The sequence below is a fragment of the Panthera onca genome, chromosome B3 (assembly GCF_046562875.1).
Source record: "Panthera onca isolate mPanOnc1 chromosome B3, mPanOnc1 haplotype 2, whole genome shotgun sequence".
Lineage (NCBI taxonomy): Eukaryota > Metazoa > Chordata > Mammalia > Carnivora > Felidae > Panthera > Panthera onca.
Genome location: NC_138344.1, coordinates 112,746,973 through 112,755,612, shown reverse-complemented (window position 1 = coordinate 112,755,612; position 8,640 = coordinate 112,746,973).

Sequence of the window (8,640 nt, the reverse complement as noted above, 5' to 3'; positions counted from 1 at the left end):
AAAATTTTTCTAGAACCTTTTCCTCAACTCCATATCTCTGCTTTCCCTGACATAGTTTTATGATTCTTGTGTCCTTTCTTGAGCTATACCACTCAAAACTTCTTACAATTTGTGTTAGGAGAAGGATGCTTAGAAGGACTGTATTGTTCCTCATATTTATAGCAACAATAATAACAGAATAAAGAGGGAGAGGAGCCAAGATGGTGGAACAGCATGGAAGTTTTTTTGTGTGTCTCACGTCCATGAAATTCAGCCAGACCAACACTACCTACACACCTAGAAACCATCTGACACACCTAGAAAACTGATCTGAGGATTAACACAACAATTTGCACAACCTGAACCACAGAATTCAGCAGGTACATGGCATAGAGAGGTGAACTGGGGGAGAAAGAAGCTGCAGAGGGCAGGGAGCTGCTTTTGCATGGGGAGAGAGGATGAAGATGGGGGGGAGAATATGAGAAAAGCACCCCCTCCCAAAAGCAGCTGGAGACAAAGTAGAAAAGTGGAAACAGCCACAGGGACTGAACTAAAAAGGGAGAAAGGAGAAAGGAGAGGGTTTAAATTCCATTAAGACCATAAACGGAGGGGGTGGGGGAGCGCAAAGTCTGCAACTCCACAACTCAATACCTGGTAGTGCTCTGGTGGGAAGGGTGAATCCCCAGGAACAGAGTGGAGTCTGCGGTTCTTCAGGCCACACGGGGATAGGCAGTTCCCCTGCTGGGAGGACACCTGGTAGAGGCTATGTGGATCCCCCAAAGGCAAAGCCCCAGTGGACTCGGGAGAACACCCACATTCCCTGGTTCTGGAAAAAGGTCATTAAGGGTGAAGCCTGGTGCCATATGTGTGTTGTGATTTTCCATAATCCCTGAAATGCTGCTGCTACACTATCTGGCGAACTTTTTCTGGTGTGGGCTGGCACCCAACCACAGTCTCTGGGCATCGGCAGCAGCACGGTCCCGCAAATGTTCCTGGGTGCAGCCAGCACCTGGCCATTGCCTGGTGAGACCCTCCTGCAGAGGGGCAGAACAGGTCAAAGCTGCAGTCCCTCAGAACTAAGGGGTTGGGAAAAACAGCCACATCTAAGACAAAACTCAGGAGGAAAGTGCTGCCTGGGGTTTGGTCACAGAATGTGTAAAAGCGGAGAGTGGATGGAAGCTGAGGACAAAGGATGGGTGCGTGATTGCTGATCAGGGAGAACAGAATTCCGATACTAGAGACTGAGTAGCAGGGTGACGCCATTTTCACCACTCCCGCGCATGTGCCTATGCACCTACAAGCGCCACAACAATCCACCCCAGCAAGCTAAGCAGTGCCATCTAGTGGAGAACGGAGCTGTTACACTAAGCCCTGCCCAACTGGGCCAACCTCGCTCTTCAGGAACACAAGTCTCTCCACCTGCTTAGTTTATGGACTATAAAGCGCTTCATAGTTTGACTTCTAGGGGAAAACAAAGTAATTACAGTTGTATTTCAGTCTGTTCGCCAGTCCATCTATTCAATTTTCTTTCTTTTTTTTCCTCTTTTTTGTTTATTTTCTTTTTCTTGACTACACAAAGAGAAAAATGCATTTTTATTTTTAATTTTTATTAAAAATATTTTTCCTTATTTTTTTCTACTATATTTTCTACCTTTGTGTAAATTTTTTCAAATTCTGTTTTACTTCTATCATTTCATGTTAGTCTACTTCAGTGTATTCATTTTTTCAAATTTTCAAACGATTTCTTTTTTTTCTTTATTTTTTCTTTTCCCGTTTTTCTCTAATCTATCAAGCCCCTTTCAACACTCAGACCAAAGCACACCTAGGATCTAGCATCATTTATTCAATTTTGTGTGTGTCTGTTTGTTTTTAATTTTTTAATTTTAATATTTTTTAATTTTAATTTTTTAATTAAAAAAATTTTTTTACCTCGTTAATTCCTTTTATCCCTTCAAATTGATGAAACGAAGAAATTGACCCCAAAAGAAAGAGCAGAAAGAAACGACAGCCAGAGACTTAACCAACACAGATACAAGCAAGATGTCAGAACCAGAATTTAGAATCACAATAATAAGAATACTAGCTGGAGTCAAAAATAGATTAGAATCTCGTTCTATGGAGATAAAAGAAGTAAAAGCTATTCAGGATGAAATAAAAAATGTTATAACTGAGCTGCAATCTCAAATGGGTGCCACGGTGGCAAGAATGGATGAGGCAGAACACAGAATCAGCGATATAGAGGACAAACTTATGGAGAATAATGAAGCAGAAAAAAAAGAGGGAGATTAAGGCAAAAGAGCACAATTTAAGAATCAGAGAAATCAGTGACTCATTAAGAAGGAACAATATCCGAATCATAGAGGTCCCAGAAGAGGAAGAGAGAGAAATAGGGGTAGAAGAGTTATGTGAGCAAATCATAGCAGAAAACTTTCCTAATCTGAGGAAAGACACAGACATCAAAATCCAGGAAGCACAGAGGACTCCCAATAGATTCAACAAAAACCAGCCATCAACAAGGCATATCATACACAAATTCACAAAATACTCAGGCAAGGAGAGAATCATGAAAGCAGCAAGGGAAAAAAAGTCCTTAACCTACAAGGGAAGACAGATCAGGTTTGCAGCAGACCTATCCACAGAAACTTGGCAGGCCAGAAAGGAGTGGCAGGATATATTCAATGTGCTGAATCAGAAAATTATGCAGCCAAGAATTCTTTATCCAGCAAGTCTGTCATTCAAAATAGAAGGAGAGATTAAAAGTTTCCCAGATAAACAAAAATTAAAGGAGTTTGTGACCACTAAACCAGCCCTGCAATAAATTTTAAGGGGGACTCTCTGAGGGGAGAAAAGATGAAAAAAAAAAAACACAACAACTAATAAATAAAGACCAAAGGAAACAAAGACTAGAAAGGACCAGAGAACACCACCAGAAACTCCAACTCTGCAAGCAACATGATGGCAATAAATTCATATCCTTCAGTACTCACTCTAAACGTCAATGAACTCAATGCTCCAATAAAAAGACATAGGGTATCAGAATGGATAAGAAAACAAGATCCATCTATATGCTGTTTACAAGAGACCCACTTTAGACCTAAAGACACCTTCAGATTGAAAGTAAGGGGATGGAGAACCATCTATCATGCTAATGGTCAACAAAAGAAAGCCAGAGTAGCCATACTTATATCAGACAATCTAGACTTTAAAATAAAGACTGTATCAAGAGATGAGGAAGGGCACTATATCATAAGGGGTCTATCCACCAAGAAGACCTAACAATTGTAAACATGTATGCACCAAATGTGGAAGCACCCAAATATATAAATCATTTAATCACAAACATAAACTCATTGATAGTAATACCATAATAGTAGGGAACTTCAACTCCCCACTCACAGCAATGGACTGATCATCTAATCAAAAAATCAACAAGGAAACAATGGCTTTGAATGACACACTGGACCAGATGGACTTAACAGATATATTCAGAACATTTCATCCTAAAGCAGCGGAATATACATTCTTCTCCAGTGCGCATGGAACGTTCTCCAGAATAGACCACATACCAGGACACAAATCAGCCCTCAACAAGTACAAAAAGATTGAGATCATACCGTGCATGTTTTCAGACCACAACGCTATAAAACTCAAAATCAACCACAAGAAAAAATTTGGAAAGGTAACAGATACTTGGAGACTAAAGAACATCCTACTAAAGAATGAATGGGCTAACCAAGAAGTTGAGGAGGAAATTAAAAAGTTCATGGAAGCCAATAAAAATGATAACACCACAACCCAAAACCTCTGGGACACAGCAAAGGCGGTCATAAGAGGAAAGTATATAGCAATCCAGGCCTTTCTAAAGAAGGAAGAAAGATCTCAGATACACAACCTAACCTTACACCTTAAAGAGCTGGAAAAAGAACAGCAAATACAACCCAAAACCAGCAGAAGACAGGAAATAATAAAGATTAGAGCAGAAATTAATGCTATCGAAACTAAAAAACAGTAGAACAGATCAATGAAACCAGAAGCTGGTTCTTTGAAAGAATTAAAAAAATTGATAAACCACTAGCCAGTTTGATCAAAAAGAAAAAGGAAAGGACCCAAATAAATAAAATCAACAATGAAAGAGGAGAGATCACAACCAACACAGCAGAAATACAAACAATAATAAGTGAATATTATGAGCAATTATATGCCAATAAAATGGGCAATCTGGAAGAAATGGACAAATTCCTAGACACGTATACACTACCAAAACTGAAACAGAAAGAAATAGAAAATTTGAACAGACTCATAACCAGTAAAGAAGTCGAATTAGTAATCAAAAATCTTCCAAAAAACAAGAGTCCAGGGCCAGATGGCTTTCCAGGGGAATTCTACCAAACATTTAGGGAAGAGTTAACACCTATTCTCCTGAAGCTCTTCCCAAAAACAGAAATGGAAGGAAAACTTCCAAACTCTTTCTATGAAGCCAGGATTACCTTGATTCCAAAACCAGACAAAAACCCCACTAAAAAGGAGAACTATAGACCAATTTCCCTGATGAACATGGATGCAAAAATCCTCAACAAGATATTAGCCAACCAGATCCAACAATACATTAAAAAAATCATTCACCACGGCTAAGTGGGATTTATACCTGGGATGCAGGGCTGGTTTAATATTTGCAAAACAATCAATGTGATTCATCACATCAATAAAAGAAAGGACAAGAACCATATGATTCTCTCAATAGATGCAGAGAAAGCATTTGACAAAATACAGCATCCTTTCTTGATAAAAACCCTCAAGAAAGTAGGGATAGAAGGATCATACCTCAAGATCATAAAAGCCATATATGGAAGACCCAACGCTAATATCATCCTCAGTGGGAAAAAACTGCGAGCTTTCCCCCTAAGGTCAGGAACAAGACAGGGATGTCCACTCTCACCACTGTTATTCAACATAGTATTGGAAGACTTAGCCTCAGCAATCAGAAAACACAAAGAAATAAAAGGCATCCAAATCAGCCAGGAAGAGGTCAAACTTTCACTTGATGCAGATGACATGATACTCTATACTGAAAACGCAAACGATTCCACCAAAAAACTGCTAGAACTGATTGATGAATTCAGCAAAGTGGCAGGATATAAAATCAATGCACAGAAATTCGTTGCATTCCTATACACCAACAATGAAGCAACAGAAAGAGAAATCAAAGAATCGATCCCATTTACAGTTGCACCAAAAACCATAAAATACCTAGGAATAAATCTAACCAAAGAGGTGAAAAATCTATACACTGAAAACGACAGAAAGCTTATGAAAGAAATTGAAGAAGACACAAAAAAATGGAAAAAGATTCCATGCTCCTGGATAGGAAGAAAAAATATTGTTAAAATGTCGATACTACCCAAAGCAATCTACATATTCAACACAATCCCTATCAAAATAACACGAGCATTCTTCACAGAGCTAGAACAAATAATCCTAAAATTTGTATGGAACCAGAAAAGACCCCAAATAGCCAAAGCAATCTTGAAAAAGAAAACCAAAGCAGGAGGCATCACAATCCCGGACTTCAAGCTATACTACAAAGCTGTAATCATCAAGACTGTATGGTACTGGCACAAAAACAGACACTCAGATCAATGGAACAGGATAGAGAACCCAGAAATGGACCCACAAATGTATGGCCAACTAATCTTTGACAAAGCAGGAAAGACTATCCAATGGAATAAAGACAGTCTCTTCAGCAAGTGGTGCTGGGAAAACTGGACAGTGACATGCAGAAGAAAGAACCTGGACCACTTTCTTACACCATACACAAAAATAAACTCAAAATGGATGAAAGACCTAAATGTAAGACAGGAAGCCATCAAAATCCCTGAGGAGAAAGCAGGCAAAAACCTCTTTGACCTTGGCCACAGCAACTTCTTACTCAACACACCTCTGGAGGCAAGGGAAACAAAGGCAAAAGTGAACTATTGGGACCTCATCAAAATAAAAATCTTCTGTACAGCAAAGGAAACAATCAGCAAAACTAAAAGGCAACCGACAGAATGGGAGAAGATATTTGCAAACGACATATCAGATAAAGGGTTAGTATCCAAAATCTACAAAGAACTTATCAAACTCAACACCCAAAAAACAAATAATCCAGTGAAGAAATGGGCAAAAGATATGAATAGATACTTCTCCAAAGAAGACATCCAGATGGCCAACCAACACATGAAAAAATGCTCAACATCACTCATCATCAGGGAAATACAAATCAAAACCACAATGAGATACCACCTCACCCCTGTCAGAATGGCTAACATTAACAACTCAGGCAACAACAGATGTTGGGGAGGATGCAGAGAAAGAGGATCTCTTGCATTGCTGGTGGGAATGCAAGCTGGTGCAGCCACTCTGGAAAACAGTATGGTGGTTTCTCAAAAAATTAAAAATAGAACTACCCTACGACCCAGCAATTGCACTACTAGGTATTTATCCAAGTGATACAGGTGTGCTGTTTCGAAGGGGCACATTCACCCTCATGTTTATAGCAGCAGTATCAACAATAGCCAAAGTATGGAAAGATCCCAAATGTCCATTGATGGATGAATGGATAAAGAAGATGTGGTATGTATATACAATGGAGTATTACTCGGCAATCAAAAAGAATGAAATCTTGCCATTTGCGACTATGTGGATGGAACTAGAGGGTATTATGCTAAGGGAAATTAGTCAGTCAGAGAAAGACAAATATCATATGACTTCACTCATATGAGGACTTTAAGACACAGAAAAGATGAACATAAGGGAAGGGAAGCAAAAATAATATAAAAACAGAGAGGGGGACAAAACATAAGAGACTTAAATATGGAGAACAAACAGAGGGTTACTGCAGGGGTTGTGGGAAGGGGGGATGGGCTAAATGGGTAAGGGGCATGAAGGAATCTACTCCTGAAATCATTGTTGCACTATATGCTAACTAATTTGGATGTAAATTAAAAAAATAAAATAACAGAAAAAAGAAAGATACAACCTAAATATCCATCATTTCTGACCTACTAGTTATTATTATGATTTATCTAGAAAATCAAGTATGCAGACATTAAAATTTGTTGGAGGATTATGTTTCCTGACATGGAAAAATAGTCATTTCTTAATGTCGAGTGAAATAATTTCTAGAAAAGTGTATATAATATGAAGGATTTTATGTAAAAGTGTACATATACATAACTACATATATATCTATGTACTTAAACATGAGTGGAAGATGTTTTTCCCAAACATTAACAGTGCTTATCTTTGGATGTAGAAATTTGGTGTAATGGTTTTAGTCTCTGCCTTGTTATTTTCCATATTATGTGAATGTTTTACAAGGAGTATGAATCATTTTTCTAATAAAGCTTTTAAAATGTTTTTAAAGTATTGATCTCATCAGTAATGCAGAAAGCTGAGATTCAGGGAAGTTGACAACTAACTCAATAAAGCCACAGTCTGCCAGTCAATGAGCCAGAATGTGTCCTCATATCTTCCCATCCCTCAAGTTTTTTTTTTTTTTTTTTTTTTTTTTTTTTTTTTAAATTTTTTTAATATTTATTTATTTTTGACAGAGACAGAGCATGAGCAGGGGAGTGGCAGAGAGAGAGGGAGACACAGAATCTGAAACAGGCTCCAAGCTCTCAGCTGTTGGCACAGAGCACGACGCGGGGCTTGAACTCACAGAGCGTGAGATGGTGACCTGAGCTGAAGTCGGCCGCTTAACAGACTGAGCCACCCAGGCGCCCCCCTCAAGTTTTATACCAACCCCTTGAGTCACTGCCTTGAACTGGTAAGAGCCCTGAGGGAATATATAGCAAGTGGACACCTGGAGAGTTGGGGATCAATGTTCAGATCAGAGGGGACTCACATGCTTTTGATGTTGCCTGGATCCCCATTACCTCTTCAGAGCAATTAAGCTATGACCACAATAGCATTACTGGATTCCTATTACACACTATGTTCTCGTGGTCTGGCAGTCATCCAGGTCTTCAAGGAGCAGACACAAGTCTGGGTACAGAGTTAACTTGGACCTAGTTCTAATCCAAGCCCATTTACATCCTGCAAGGGAAATGATGTATTTAAGCCATGTTCTCCACTTGAGGAAAGAAAGGACATGTGGCTAGTTGGAAGTCATCCAGAGGACTAACTTCATGAGGTTCTGGGTGGGAGCAACATGGTGAATGATTTCAAGGAGAAAGTCCCTCTTCCTTCTCTCCACCACTTCTTACTCTTCCACACTTACCCATGTTCATCCACACTCCTTAACTGCAGTACCAGAGACCCTCAGACCCTTCCTTTGACCTTCTTTGATTTCTGGGACATCATCCAACTCCATTTAGCCTGGTGGTCAAGTAGTAGTTATGCCAGGGAGTGGGACCCACCGGGCACAGTGTCTTCCTAGAACAAGAATTTGGATTTAGATAGTAAAAGCTCAGAGATAGGCTACAGTATTAATTTCCCAACATACGAGCACCCATAAAGTCATGTACTGGGTTAAGATATGGCCTCTAAGCAACTAGTTCCCTTCTCAGCCTACGTGTTCTTTTTTTTTTTTTTAATTTTTTTAATGTTTATTTATTTTTGAGACAGAGAGAGACAGAACATGAAGGGGGGGGCGGTCAGAGAGAGGGAGACACAGAA